Raw genomic sequence first — 15,693 nt, 5'->3', positions numbered from 1 at the left:
TAGTATTTGGCAGTATGGTATAAAGACATGTCGAAAAGCCCTCGTCATTTCCGGGTCAGGTTCAAGTTAATCATGGCGGTAAAACTGCAAATTCCCCGAAAAAGTGCTTGATTGGATGTATTAGACGAATGATTACACAATTGATCATGATGGATTATTTAATTACAATTCAAACCGAAGCTATCGCCGCAGATCGCTGAAAAAAATAACAAAAGTAAGTGTTGGAAATCTTCATTTGAAATTTGGCGGTACCGGTAGTGCTCTGACGAAGCTTCTTCCCTTGTGTATGTTTATGTGTGTTGTGACCCATATCAGTATAGCATATGTGTGTATTTCAGACATTTGTAACGTGTCCCTGTGGTCTGCCGTTACCATTCGTAAGAATGGAATAGTGAATAGAATAGCTGTTATCAACTTGTTTCAAGCGTTTTCGAAACTATAAGTCCATTGACATCTTGAACACGTGTGTTATATTTGTAATTTATAATAAATAAATTTAGTAACGTTACCGTAACACGTTCAAATCACGTGAAACCTGTGCATCTCTGTTATAATACACGTGGTCGTTTTGGAAAGCAACGACGTTCGGGCCTTGGATGAACACGGCTTCTGCTAGTTATTCCTTCCGTCTGTCGTCAGCTCAAGATGAAGAAATCGACTCCTCTTTGAGGAATTCCATTTTATGGTGAACTGACCTCATACACCTGGGTATTGTCTGTCGTCACCAAGTATTCACAGCTCATTTTCAGAACCAGATTGATATACAGCATATAATTATATATGGGTATAGCGGCTGTCCAAAACATTACAAAAACAGGCATTGTTCCTATTGAGCTTGCTATAGATAATATATACATCAATCAGCATAACGCCCAAACGGAACTTCACTTTCCATTGACATCTAGACGCTGCGTTCATTACTGTTTGAAATGTTAGTTTTGACCTTTGGCGAAAGATAAGATAACTAGACTGGTAAAAATTGGTCCGAACAGAAAAATCGACAGGGAAAAATATGCAGACAGGGTGAATAGAAGCGACAGGAATAGAGAAAGACATGTCGCACTAACAGTGTTTGGGGAAATGGTTAATAAAACAAATAACCTCGAGGGTTGTACAGGTTTGGCCCTACACTTGTTGACTTCTATCGTGACCAAGTATATCTGACGGAAGGACAATGCGAGGAATTCCATAGGACCGTATCCGTTACAACCTATTTACTCCTCAATTCATCGTCAATAAAAGGAAAACATCAATTGTCGATGACAGAAACTCATCACCGCACCAGTCAGTGTCACACGGTACCATTGCCTTGCTCTGTACGGGGGGCAGGTGTGGTGCAATGGCAAATGTCGAAAATCTCGTTGATAAAATAAAACAGGTACTCAAAACGACTCTAACATCGTTATGAATCACAAACCATAGTGTCGTACTACTAGTGGTTTTAGATTTTATCACGTTGCCATTATGTGTTTCAAGAACAAGTGTGTGACCAACTTTATATCATGTCATAATCTGGGCCTTTCAACAGGTCATATGACGACGTGTCTACTGATGACCACTCAACCACTAAGGTCATATGACGACGTGTCTACTGATGACCACTCAACAACTAAGGTCATATGACGACGTGCCTACCGATGTCGGGACCACTCAGCAGCTAGGGTCATATGACGACGTGTCTACTGATGACCACTCAAAAACTAAGGTCATATGACGACGTGTCTACCGATGACCACTCAACCACTAAGCTCATATGACGACGTGTCTACTGATGACCACTGAACAACTAAGGTCATATGACGACGTGTCTACCGATGTCGGGACCGCTCAGCAGCTAAGGTCATATGACGACGTGTCTACCGATGCCGGGACCACTCAGCAGCTAAGGTCATATGACGACGTGTCTACCGATGACCACTCAACCACTAAGGTCATATGCCGACGTGTCTACTGATGCCCACTCAACAACTAAGGTCATATGACGACGTGTCTACTGATGACCCCTCAACCACTAAGGTCATATGACGACGTGTCTACCGATGACCACTCAACCACTAAGCTCATATGACGACGTGTCTACTGATGACCACTCAACAACTAAGGTCATATGGGCATGAGACTGATAATAGGAGACACACAACAACTAAAGACACATGTCGACAGTGTCCACTTATGGTACCGGGGCCACTCAACAACTCGGGACATACGACGGTAAAACGTGTTTAAGTCAATAGGACTACTGCATTGATCACATGACAAACAGCAATACAAAAAAAACATTTGAGCAATAAGAGACCTCGTCTTTATATTCCCATGCCCCTGCCCTACGATACATCCGATATCAAACTCGTTTCACATGTAAAAACCAGTATATACTGTAATTATTTAACTCACTGATCAATTTCGTGTGAGACACTTCACGGAATGTTAATGTATTTAACATGACAACGTACCTTTAAAGGGTTATCCAAAATCATTAAACATTGAAATACGTCTGCTGTCCTTTACATGTTAGTTACATATACTACAATAGCACAAATAAGCCGGTGAGATGTGAAAGTATTGGGTCCTTTTGAGGGATTTTTTTATGACCGAGTTGTATGTCCGTTTTACACCCGTCAAAGGTCAAACCTGGCTATTTTCTAACGACCACAGACTTTAATGTTGCATATATTTCCGAGATAATCCGTTTGATCTATAGAACACCAGCACACATATATTACACATGCCCTGGGGAGTAGATGTGGACATAATGGGCAGCCTTGCCTAACGCCATCAAAACATCATAATTTACGTCACATTTGATAAAACTAATCGGAAATGATAATCTATGAATAATTCCACTGGGCATATCCTTATAGACCTTGTAGGTCTGTATATTGTATTCTCTGCTTTAACACTTTTCATTTACAACTTTGCAACAAAAACAAATGTACTGTTGTCAAATTTAGGAAACAAGGAATTTGCGTTCCATTCAATTCGAACAATATCCTCTGGATTTTCCAAATTATAATTTAAAAGACAAAATGAGACACTATTTTCACGATGCATTGTTGTGTGTCGATTCGTGATTTATGACCTTCTATAGCTTGCATTTGATATCTTGATTTGTATCGGTATTAAGCAAACTTAGCGGTTTTACCTGCTCTCAATCAAGCTGGCCAGCTTATTGATAGCATGGAGGTCGTTGTAGCAAACAACCGACTTTATTTTCAAAGATATTATTACTAATTATTACTATTACAATAAATCACAGACTGTGAGTAAAAGTCGTTAAACTTTTAAATGTTCCCCGAAAGTAACTGCCTTGTCATCCGTACCAATACATACATTATGTACATTGTACAAAAGACGGTTCGGATATCAAGGTCACAGCGGAGCGTAAATTTGCTCATTAATCACAATTCAAAGCTTCAAAGTGATACCGACTTTAGGTGTGTGACAGGGTGCATCACCGTCGCCTTCACTTTTCTACCGTAACCTCTGGTAAACATGGACGCCGCACTAATAATGGTGAACAGACTACAAACTACTCTTAATGTTATATGTATCAGTGGAAAACACACTTAGTCTTAAAAACATATTAAGCGTATAATGCAAAGATTGCTATCTACATGTGAACATACAGGCGAGATACAGATAAAGATACTATTGACATTTATCGACAATGACAAAACCGTTTTTGACATGAACAAAAGGAAAGCGGCTAACAGTACTACGGAGGGTCGAGATTTTATTTAATAGTTATTTTTATCAAGGCATTTGTGAGAGAGAAAAATGAAAACCAAGAATCATCGACACTTTTAGTGGTGAGACAAAAAGGTAAAATATAAAACTACATGCATTGTATTCTTTGTTAGAACATCCCCTCCCAATTTAACCCCCTCCTTCAGTCAATACAATGGAGGGGTAACACAATTGTGTGCATAAGTTGGCACGGGTGTCATTCGACTTCAAGAAGCAAAAACATTATGATAACGATTCCGGAAGTTATATCGTGGTGATATTTTCTACAAATGCTGGTGGAACAGGATGTGAAAAAAAAGTTTACGATGCATGGTAGAGTTAGTATGTCACGTGAACACTGGGCACGTGAGGGATTACATCATGCTGAGATATGACCCCACACAAATATCCAAAGCAAACTAATCTGTAGGCAGTGCAGCGGTGAAGATTTATATTTTACACATTACCAGCCGCACTGTACAGTTATTGTGTAAGGTTCAAGCATTATTTGTCTACACAAAAAACATCCTCGGTATATGTAGTAGTTCGACTTTTTAAGATACCTACAAATGTAAATAATTGGAGGTATCCGCGAAGGTGCCAGTTTATGATCTCACTTATTTAGTGAGGAAATATTTGATAAACTATTCGTCTTGACTATCAAAATATAATTCTCTCAAGGTTTAGCTTAAACACTAAAATTCATTACAGTGATTTATTGTCTCACCAACTATAAGTTATATCACAATAAATTACAATGAAATATTTAATATATTACCACATATATGTTTATATATTAGTATTTTTACTATCACAACACAAATACAATAAGATATAGCTCCGTCTACTTCATGATGGTTACATTACATTGCAATAGATTACAGTATCGTAAACTATATACTATCATAGTACATTATTTTATATTATATAGCCGTGTAAACTATTACAGTACATTACAATAAGTTAGAATAAGTTATAGTCTCAACAAATAAATATGATTTAAATCACATTATTTCACAGACACGGTACTGCCCATCTACAATACGTGTATAATATATCCAGAGTAATCATCAAAACTACAGAGCGACACAATACAGATATATTTTAGAGATAGCATGCCTACAAGTGTATTATAACATGAAAGTACAAACAGAATACAGATTGGCATTATGCGAACATTTGTATTGACAACACCAACCTTACATTAAAATCACAGAGTCTTGACCGGAGTTGAATAAGTCGAAATCCAAATAAAAGGCGAGAGTCTGAGATAAGAATGGCAATACCAATAACAGATCAAGTCCAAGACGATCCTCCCCTGTCTGTTTGTTGTTGAAACACAGAAAAACAACCCCGTTTGTTTCTGAGTTTTGAATTATGATATGTCAGAAACTGGTGATAAATCTTACCCTGTTTCTCTAACCACAGTGTGATGAGACTAAGACTGTTTTTTCGAATATGTTACGATTTCAAGAAGAACGATACAATCTATCAAGTAGCGGGGCTGTTTTTTCTTTATAGTGGCTAGCAACTGTGTCATTTAATATGCGGGTCGGGGATCTATTGCGATGTTTTGCAGATCTGCCTCTGATGTGTTTGACATGCTATAGCAGGGGGTGTAGCCTTTTATGAGGTTCAGTGAACTTTTGGTTTTATAGACGATATTCCAATGAAAGCCCCTCACACAAAGAAAGAAAAAAGAGGTTATTTGGACAAATATAGTTTTAGGACTGACATGAAACGGTAGGTATCATTAAACGTGGGCAATTATTTTATCTAAATATTTAATTTAAATTAATACGCGGAGAAAGTTATTAAATATACTTTGAATATGATGCAATCTAAATTATTGCTACATGTCAAAGGGTGAAAGTGGGGGTGGGGATCGGGGCATTTTAATGCAATCTACCACCTAGGTGGATAGACATTTCAACTTATAATGATAAGTTCAAAAACAACGTCATGACGCTGTCCTATCTTCTAAAGCCGCTATAATACCTTAGACAGTTCTTGGATACTGTACATGGTAAAACTGTACAGTTTATAGAGATACGTTATATGGTTATAGAGACACGTGCATGCATTACTCAGTCCATTAAGATACTTGGTTGCCGTATATTTAGGGATACTCCGTGGGCTCTCTGACCATGCTGTGAGCAGAAGTACTTCGGCCATCAACACCTATTTGGTACACTGACCACAAGGTCTACGACCCAAAAGATATAGTTGGTACCGCGTCCATTATTTTAAGCATGTAATGCTAGCTCTACTGGTAAGATCAGAAGATACCTCCGTATAGAGTTATCTATTTTAATAGAGAAAATCCAAAGTAAAACGTTTTCGGGAGTATTACAAGAACTGCCCTCACGTGTAAATGTTTATTGTAAAGATGGATGATATTAATGTGGCTAGGATAAACGTCAGAACCACGTCAGCTCATAGGACATTTATGGCCGACAGTAAGCAGACCGATTAGCGCTCTGTACTTTTTCAAATATGTCAACATTAATTTCGAGGCGGGGATTTCATGTAGAATGTTGATCTTGGTGGCAAATCAACTCTCTCAGACGTTTGACTTCATCGGCCTCACTCTCCAACCCTTTTCACTACAGTTCCTCCAACAGTATTTAATTTATTACGACATATATCCCCTTGTTCATCGATAACACACGATTCACAGTTTTATTTACGTTTTTATTTCCTGTCAGTAAATATTACTGCTAAAGTGTGTTTTATTGAGTACCTACTTTTGTGACGTCACTCTGATAAGAACAAGATGTCAGTTATTACTTTTCTGTAGTAAAACAGTTAAAAGCAATAATGGTCGAATCTGAACTAAACAAGTCCAAAACCTAGACAAACAAATAAAATGTTGTAGTCATTCCTAAGGTTGGGTCTTGTTTGTTGTGCCGCATCTGAGTTGCAAACTATAACGAATTCCAAAAATCTAGACTTGTCCCCGGGGGTTTCTAGAATATTAAATAGATATTTAATTATTTAGAAAAAAAAATACTGTAATAAATTTGATCACTTGGATGTCTGATTCTTTTACCTAAGTTACTTGCTAAACTAGAGGAAGATACGCTAGTAGTTAAATGCAGTTGAGAAATTCTTCATAAAAACTTATTACCAAAAATCGAGTCGGTGCTTTATTAGTAAGTTAAACCATCGCTACCTCTCGCAACTTATCTCGAATGACGTAAAAAGTAGTTTTACCTCAAATCAAAGGCCGTGGTGACTGGCTATATAGAATATAAATAAAGTCATCTCTAGATATAGCTGGTTGCCTAGGTTTGAGATGAGCAAGTCAGCAGAACTCATTTGACACCTGTGGTTATGTCTGATATCTAAGTTGAACATGGCTGACCAAGAACCATTCTACTCGGCTTGAAGTAAATTCCACACGCCTTTCATAACTTATCCAGCAATCAAGTTGATTGGCGGCATGTGCAACATCCAAAAAGCAGAAACTGTTGCCAAATTGGTCATAAACAATAGATTATGATAGGTTTTTGGCGGGATGTCGAGAGAGAACCCAGAACCAGTCCAACATGAAATCGCAGACCTGATCCGTCCATGTGTAAACAATGTTGTTATGTTGGTTTGATAGTCTTAACAGTATTTCCAAACGGAATTAACTGGGTCACTGAAAGGTTATTTCCTGAGAACCAGTCGCCAGTAACTGTATTATATAATGGGTAGACTGGTAATATTCACGAGTCATTCTTTTTACTCGAACAAAGTCCCAGTGTTCTTCAAATATTAAAGGTCTTCTTTAAGTTATATAGAAAAATATAAAGGATAGAAAATGAAAATTCATTTCTAATCCTGTATGCGAATATACAACAACTTCAGCTGTTATTTGGTATCTAACAGAACATAGAAAATAAACGGTCAAACCTCTTTGTCTTTTTACCACTATATCATTTTACTACTAGCTCACAATAATGTCATCGATTTACTACTAGCTCACAATAATGTCATCGACAAATTATAAAGTAAAAAGAGCGCCCACCTATCTTTTGATCTCTGTACTAAATTTAATGAATGTTTCCCGTTATAATATTTAGTGGTTCATTACTCGGAGGGCACCGCCAATTGTTCGGGAGTTAAATTGATTTTTAAATGCAAATTTCCTCTGTCAAGTTAGATGTGAAAAGGCCTCGTAAACGGAGACCCCGGTTAGCCGCCATTGTATCGGGGATGTTTCGGGGTGATAAGATGGTCACAAACTAATGTTAAAATGGCAATGTAACCTGAAAGATGCAGTCGTGAGCACCAGCAAACTCAACCAATGCATCCATTACCGAGTAATCCCAAAACTTGAATAACGCATTTCATTTCAATTTATGGAAGTTTCTTTCTCGAAAAAAATATTCATAAGACATGTTAGATAGTTATCTTGTTATCGTTGATAAAATGAACAAGAGGCGTGAATTCGTGGCGTTTATTTAGAGACATCTGTGAACGGTATCAGGCCGCGTACATGATGTTATGAACCAACAATGAGTGAATGCTGACCTTGACCATCTGTTAGAGAGGCAGTATTGTTTATGAGGGACCTTAATCAAATTATACAAAACGGGTCACTGTCGACTATTATCCAATTACATGCAAATTACAGGAAAGCGAAGCCAATCATCGATCGTGATTTTCGTCAGGGTGCCGTTTTTTGTAATTCTTGAGAAAAGGATGATATATTGGTTTGGAAAAGTACATTGGTATCAATCGTGGCCATGCATGGGGATGCAGGGTACTAGGGCTATCAAACAGCTTTCAGTTTGTATTAATAAACACTAAATATGAATGGCAACTTGAACCTGTTCAATGGTTATATTTACCAAATCTGAAGTATTTTCACCTCACAAAATTTAAAAGATTTATCTTAATTTTGTATTTAGTTCCAATTGTGTATGCAACGTGTATGTTTGTTTTGTTAGAACAGCTATCTTCCAAGGAGCATCCATGGTATTCAACGTGACAATTATGATGACGTTAAAACAAGAGAATGGGTATTCATAGCTCATGTCATTTAAAACCTCCTGCATTGAACTGCATTCAGTTGGCATTCATAATCAAAATGAAAGCCAACTAGAATGGTACAAATTCCATGAAGCGGGCATGCGTTTGCTCTTATATTGACTAAGAAAGTAAGAATATCAACTGAAAGCTTTTAATACTTATATAAACCATGAAATAATATTTCAAACTAATAGGGAATTAAATTTATTTTTCAAAGTCCAGCATTTAGCTCAATTAAATGCGTTTATTGCGTATGCCTCTTTAATGAATAAAACAGCCATCTTCTAGGGAGGTAAGTGGTATACACCGTAACAAATATAATGTCACAATAATAAAGACGTCTTCAAGTTGGCGATGGCATTCACAGAAGATATGAATGACATCTAAACTTGAAAGGATGACATATAGTGGCAGTACCATAGAATGGTAAATAAATACGGATTGAACATCCATATTTGCTGGCAGACTTCATGCAATGCAGTTTGTAACCGTTGATGAGTTGCCTTAATAGCGGCACGAATGCTTAATAAATGTTCACATGCATTTATAGTTTTCAGTTATAAAGTATTTGTATCGTCCGTGTCAACGATATTCATAGAATAGCCTAACGACACATAACTGGTTTTTTTCTTATGATGTGCTAACATTATTCGAGGCGGGAAGAGAAGCTTAAGGATGACACTGATCCAACTGTGTTCAAATAATGGACTTGCAGATGATATGTAAATATTTATGTGTGGCACGGGGGTGTACACTTTACAGGGTCTAACAAAATAAGGATACATATGTATATTGAGCATGAGAGTGAATGGGAAGGCGCCATTCATATATCTTCTGTCCAGTCGGGTCGAATTGCCGTAGTTGTATAAATGCGCATGCCGATCAAGCTTTAATCGGTGCATCGCGTGTCGATATATTTAAAAATATGCAGACACCGTTTTCTCTGTCTCCGCTCAGTTTAAGCCACAGTTACCTCTATGTGCAATGAACTATACGGTTTAAAAAGAAAACGAAAATTAATGCATTTTAACACGAATGGTTTGAAAGAAAAAATACATTTAGAAAGTGTTTTTGTGATTTGATTGATAAGTTTGTAAATCCTTCCGGTTCTAGTTTCGTGTGAACTACATTTACTTTTTACATTAAGCTTTGTTTAAATTTATAATGTTACCGTATTTTCACCCGTGACTAGTGACCTTTTCAGAATGTTGAAAGCATTAATAGATGGGTTTGATCAAAACCCCAAAAATGTCGCAATATGAACTGTATATATCAGAAGGTTGGAAAGCTGGGCCGTTATTCCCTGCTAATATATGGCACAGTGAAGCACATCAATTTCAGCGATCAGGAGATACTTCAAATAACTAGCATAGTGTCTTAATTCTCATGTACCTGTGCATGGACCTCCCGTTTCATATGTAGTGGTTCTTTGAAGTTAGAACCAAGTTTTCAACATACTTAACAAAAACAATAACCCACAAACTTAATAAACTCTCTAATCTCATTAAGCATAAACTTAATTCAGCCTCTAGTAACCAATAAAAGCTTAAAACTGTGTTTATATACAGAGTATGACAGCAATTGACTTCCGGTGTATCAAGGAGTCGCACCTTGATTAACCGGAAGTCGATCGCCACCATATTTTGTCCGAGTACAGCCGAATCAGCAACTCTCCGGTACAGCTATTTATGTATGATTATCAGTGTTGTATGGTAATGTGAAACATCATTGAAGGTCAGGCATGACCGAAAGATACAGCAAATCAAATTATGCGTAAAATCTTCGGAGAAGGAAATGGATGCAGGCAATCTGAAATCGCTGGCGTAACACCAGAAACTCTTTTGGGTTAAGAATTTTAACTGTTGCCAGGCGTACCTTCGTATGATTAGTACCAGGAATAACAGGCAGGGCAGCGACAAGCGGATATTGGACATTTCGCCAGGATAAACGGGCAAAACAAGAGTCAGTGTGACTCTGTGTCGGAGACGTACACAGAATTTTGTACTGGGGTTGCTAGACAGGACAAACGTAGACGGAACCCTGTACCGGGGTTGCTAGACAGGACAAACGTACACGGAACCCTGTACCTGGGTTGCTAGACAGGACAAACGTACACAGAACCCTGTACCTGGGTTGCTAGACAGGACACACATACACAGAAACCAGTACCGGGGTTGCTAGACAGGACAAACGTAGACGAAACCCTGTACCGGGGTTGCTAGACAGGACAAACGTACACGGAACCCTGTACCGGGGTTGCTAGACAGTACAAACGTGCACAGAACCCTGTACCGAGGTTGCTAGACAAGACAAACGTACACAGAACCCTGTACCGGGGTTGCTAGACAGGACAAACGTACACGGAACCCTGTACCGGGGTTGCTAGACCGTACAAACGTGCACAGACCCCTGTACCGAGGTTGCTAGCCAAGACAAACGTACACAGAACCCTGTACCGGGGTTGCTAGACAGGACACACATACACAGAAACCAGTACCGGGGTTGCTAGACAGGACAAACGTACACAGAACACTGTATTGGGGTTGCTAGACGGAACAAACGTACAAAGAACTTTGTACCGGGATTAACAAGCTTGACAAGCGTACGTAAAGCTTTGTATACTGTCGATAGCTGGTCTTTGAAAGCGTACGTAAGAAATGTTAGCAGGCAGGACAAGCGTACATGGGGCATTGTACCGGGATTAGCAGGCAGGGCAAACGTCAATTGGACATTACGCAGAGATTCCCATTCAGGACAAGCGTCTATTGGACTTGTACCAGACAGGACAGATGCGATCTTTTTAAGCTTTGATTTATTTCTGACAAAATTCCAGAAAAGCATCCAACAGCATGGTGGCAATTTAATAAAAAAAAAAATATATATATAAGCGTACACAAGGCACTTTTCAAAATAGAATTTTGATAAAAAAAAAAAAAAAGAGTAGTTGTCTGGAGTCTAGGTTATGTAGTACAAGCTTGAAGGAACAGAACATGTAGGTTACCCGATATCCTTGTGTGATATTGCACTTCTGTGAGACCGTCAGGTACCCCCCTAAACGTCAACACTTGGCACTGCTACGAAAACATCCTCCCTGCCTACCCTTCTATCCCCTATTTTTCCCTTTCTGTATTTACGTACGTTCTTTGGCCGGCTCTTCCTCTAACTTACCTAACCTTCCAAACCAGATAATTAGGACTCACAATACGGTTCCCAGACAAGGCTCAGTCATGACGTCATGTGGAGTAAAATGGGCTGCCATCTGTTACCATTGAGGCATGGAGAAGTGTCAAAAGAGGCGCTAACATACCGAGAGAACTAACACCATAGGCCTTACATACGACATATATCTTTACTGGTCACTTTATTGGGAAGAATGTGTGACACTTACATGATATTACACTTGCCTTTATATAAAGCTAACCTATTTCTATTTCATCGTCCGCTGGATAACCGAACTACTCGGTAGTGAAGCGGACGTAAAACATATCAATCAATCAATCAATCAATCTATTTTATCATGTCTGAATATAATTATTTCACTGATTTGGTTGCACGCATGGCGTACTGACCTGGCGATTCATAGAAAGTATATGTAGCTCGTTTAAAAGCACGCCCTACTTCATTTGATCGAGAACTTACTAGTTTGAGAAATTCTTGCAAGATTTGATATTCATGTTTTACCGACTTTTCAAAATCCTCTTTGACAATAGGCTTTACTAGCAGTACGTGTCACGCAATATTGGAGATCCTTTAATATTTCTTTGGTGAAGGAAAGAATCATAGGAAAGAATGAAAGACAGCTCTGACCTTACATATGCAGACGTTCAATACTGGAGGACATAGACCGGACTTTTTATAATATAAAAGATACAATAGTTCCACTGCTGAATGACAGACACATCATCATAATAGCATGACCAACCGACACGGTGTCAAAGGTCAAGATCGGTACACTGTCCCTATTTTAATGAACTCAAGTTAAGTCCGGGGTCACTATAACCCAGTGACTACGGGGTCACAAGGTACTCTATGTGTGGTCAACTATTTCATCCTGGGGGCTACGGGGTCACGGAAACATGATATTTACACCTTCGTGTGAAAAATGTCTTGACTTTACACAAAAGGTTGATGTCACTGAAAAGATATATCGTATAAGCTGCGAGCGGACAGAAATCATTCGTCCGTCAGTTTGGCCCATGGCTTCTAGATCTCTGTAGTAATCGTATATAATAGGCTGATGTATCGATTACGGATATTGTAGAACTGTTAATCAAAGGCAGAGAAGTGTCCCTCTGAGCTTCCGTATCCCAGTTAATGTTATATAATATTATATACAGGGCTGTTGTAATATTGATTTCCAAAGTTAAAGTGTTTCATAATGTTTCATTATCGGTGAATAACGAAAATGATAATTTTATTTCTACATGTAACATCTGTTTCTGTGTGTATGCAATTTCAATGGAAATTAATCTCACCGGAGTTGCTTGCATTTTAACATTAAAAGGCCCCGTGTTTAATTTACATTTCCTTAAAGCCATTTTTCAAATTGTGTTATTTTTTCATCAACAGAAATGAAAAGAATCAATTTAAATGTCACTGTGCCTCACTGAAACTAGGTCACATTATAGCAACACGTCATGACTCTCAAATCACATTTAGAGACATACACAGCAATTCGAAACAACAGACAAGTGAAGGTATCGCAAAACTTCACCCCAAGCACATATGATTTTAAAACTAAGTTTACAGATATACCGCATTTTTTAATTTAAATCTGAATTCCATCTAGTTCATAAAAGAAACAAGAAACAACATCCCTCTGTCAGTTCTTTACGGCCGATATTAAGGCGCGGTTGTATGAACATAATTAATTAAGATAAATGTTCTCGGTATTTACCAAACTGTATACTAACACACGACCAGACGTAACATCATCATTACAGTATGCTGTAACCGTCGTTACACATATCCGTACACAGCAGTTATATCATTAACATGTGGAACGACCCGTGAAATCTTTCTTCCGTCTTTGTTGCGCCATGTTGCTTTCCTACTTTTGAAAAAAAAAAACGCATTCGAGAACTGACTAGACCCGTTGATAATCTGGCGTTTCGCACTTTGCCGATTTTCTGCAATTGTGAAAGTCGTGAGGAGGCGCTCAATAGTGTAGTATACATGTCGGGTTTTACTCCTGAGCTGGAAGGAGAAGAGAGAGAAACCAGCCCGGGTCCTGCTGCTACCATTACCGCCCCTTGTGCTATAAAGCAGTATAATTAAAAACATACGCTAGTTTTTTTCGTCAGAATTAAGTGCGTTATGTATTTTGACGGTCTCGGTTAACAGTGACCGAAAGCGCGTGTTTACATGGACGTACACTTTGTACCAGGATTTTTATCTAACGCAAACCCACTATATGCAAATCCTTATTTGTCAATAAATCAATTTCTGAAGTTTGTGTCAACAATTGAATCCAAGGATGAAAAAGCATGTGTTGAAATGCTATTACACTCTTTTTTTAATGTAACAACAAATATCTTCAATCTTCAAATTAATTTGTAATTACAAGAGGGCGATCAACATTGAACTGAATAGAATTTGTTAATATCTCAAGCATTGACTTTTCCGAATCTACGGGATGGTATACATCGTTTGGGTGAAGCAAGCCTTATCGATGACTTACTGAAGACATAAGTCACACACGTGGCCGATATCGGGACCTGTAGAGCTTGTACCTGGACACTGTATCGCTCTGTATAGATAAAATAGGGCGTCGTGTTGGGGAGTGATCATAAACATCAATTCCTCCTTATAAATCTGTCAGCTTCGTGATTAAAATAAAACTCCAGCACCCCAAGGATCAACTCAGCGCTGCTCTAGTTTCTAAAGCGATTATCTGTACTGTTGATCGCTCAGGAACAAATGATATTTGACACAATTGCTATGTTTTATCCCTATAATGCGGTCTATAATGCACAAGCAATTTGACTAAAACGTTGATTGAAGATTTCCAAACGTTCATGTCATTGCACTTCCTATTTCTAAGCCCTAGTGGATATTGTGAGATAGGAGAGTACATGATAGTCGAATCTTAGGGTGTCCGCCTTATATTACCCAGTTCTGATATCCTTCAGGCTCGCTTGTCTGAAATTCAATGTATGGTAAATTGATGTGTTTATTTAACCCATGGTATCTTACACTTACCCGAACCTTACTAACCTCACTAACATTAACCATTACTAACCATAATCTCGTCTAACCTTAACCTTATCGTTACGAGAAGAATTCGTCAAAACAATGCACTAAAAAGTCAGGGGTTAGAGCTGAGGTTACGGTTAAATATAGTTAGTTCATATTAGTAAAGGTTTGGGTTAGGTTTGATCGGGCGTTAAGATTAGTCGTGGTTAAGTTGATTTGGTTATGTGAAGGATTCTGTTAAGTTTCACTAGGTTAAGATTTATTAGGATAAGGTTTACTAAGTTAATGCTTTCTAGGTTAAGGGTTACTAGGTTAAGGTTTTCAGGGTTAGGGTTTACTTAGTGAAGGTTTACCAGGTGAAGGTTTACTAGGTTTATGCTTTCTAGGTTAAGGTTAATCGAGGTTAAGGTTTAGTGCAGGTTAATGTTAGATGAGATTCGATTAATTAGTTACGGGTTAAGGTTAATGTTACATGAGTTAAGTTGAGCTTAACATTAATTGGCTGACGTTAGGGTAAGTTAAGATTACTGTTGAGGTTAATTGAAGGTTAATGTTTGTTTTATACGTTGGATAGTAATTTATCATAGGAAACATTGTATTTCGGATTACTGGGCTTTACATTCTAGGCTATTATCCCGTCACTGTACAGTCAGAGTGGGAGACGACTAAAGATGGTGCTAGTCCAGAAATCGGCTAATGACTGTTTAATGACATCAGGAAACAGAAGGGATGATGGTGCTGTATCCAACT

The 15,693-nt window shown here is 38.2% G+C and overlaps 1 protein-coding gene across 2 annotated transcripts in view; it reads right to left on the bottom strand.

The window, feature by feature from the left end:
- LOC110457246 (otopetrin-2-like) overlaps positions 1 to 15,693 on the bottom strand; it is a 46,039-nt gene that overhangs the window by 28,038 nt on the left and 2,308 nt on the right. Inside the window, exon 1 of one of the 2 annotated variants that reach the window (XM_021508432.1) lies at positions 2,454 to 2,493. The exons of the other annotated variant lie outside the window; for it this stretch is intronic. The gene's annotated coding sequence lies outside the window, so the exon portion shown is untranslated. Of the gene's footprint in view, positions 1 to 2,453; positions 2,494 to 15,693 lie in introns of those variants that run through there. 2 annotated transcript variants of the gene reach the window in all.

The sequence above is a fragment of the Mizuhopecten yessoensis genome, unplaced genomic scaffold (assembly GCF_002113885.1).
Source record: "Mizuhopecten yessoensis strain PY_sf001 unplaced genomic scaffold, ASM211388v2 scaffold9049, whole genome shotgun sequence".
Classification (NCBI taxonomy): domain Eukaryota; kingdom Metazoa; phylum Mollusca; class Bivalvia; order Pectinida; family Pectinidae; genus Mizuhopecten; species Mizuhopecten yessoensis.
This window is presented reverse-complemented; position numbering and strand designations above follow the sequence as displayed.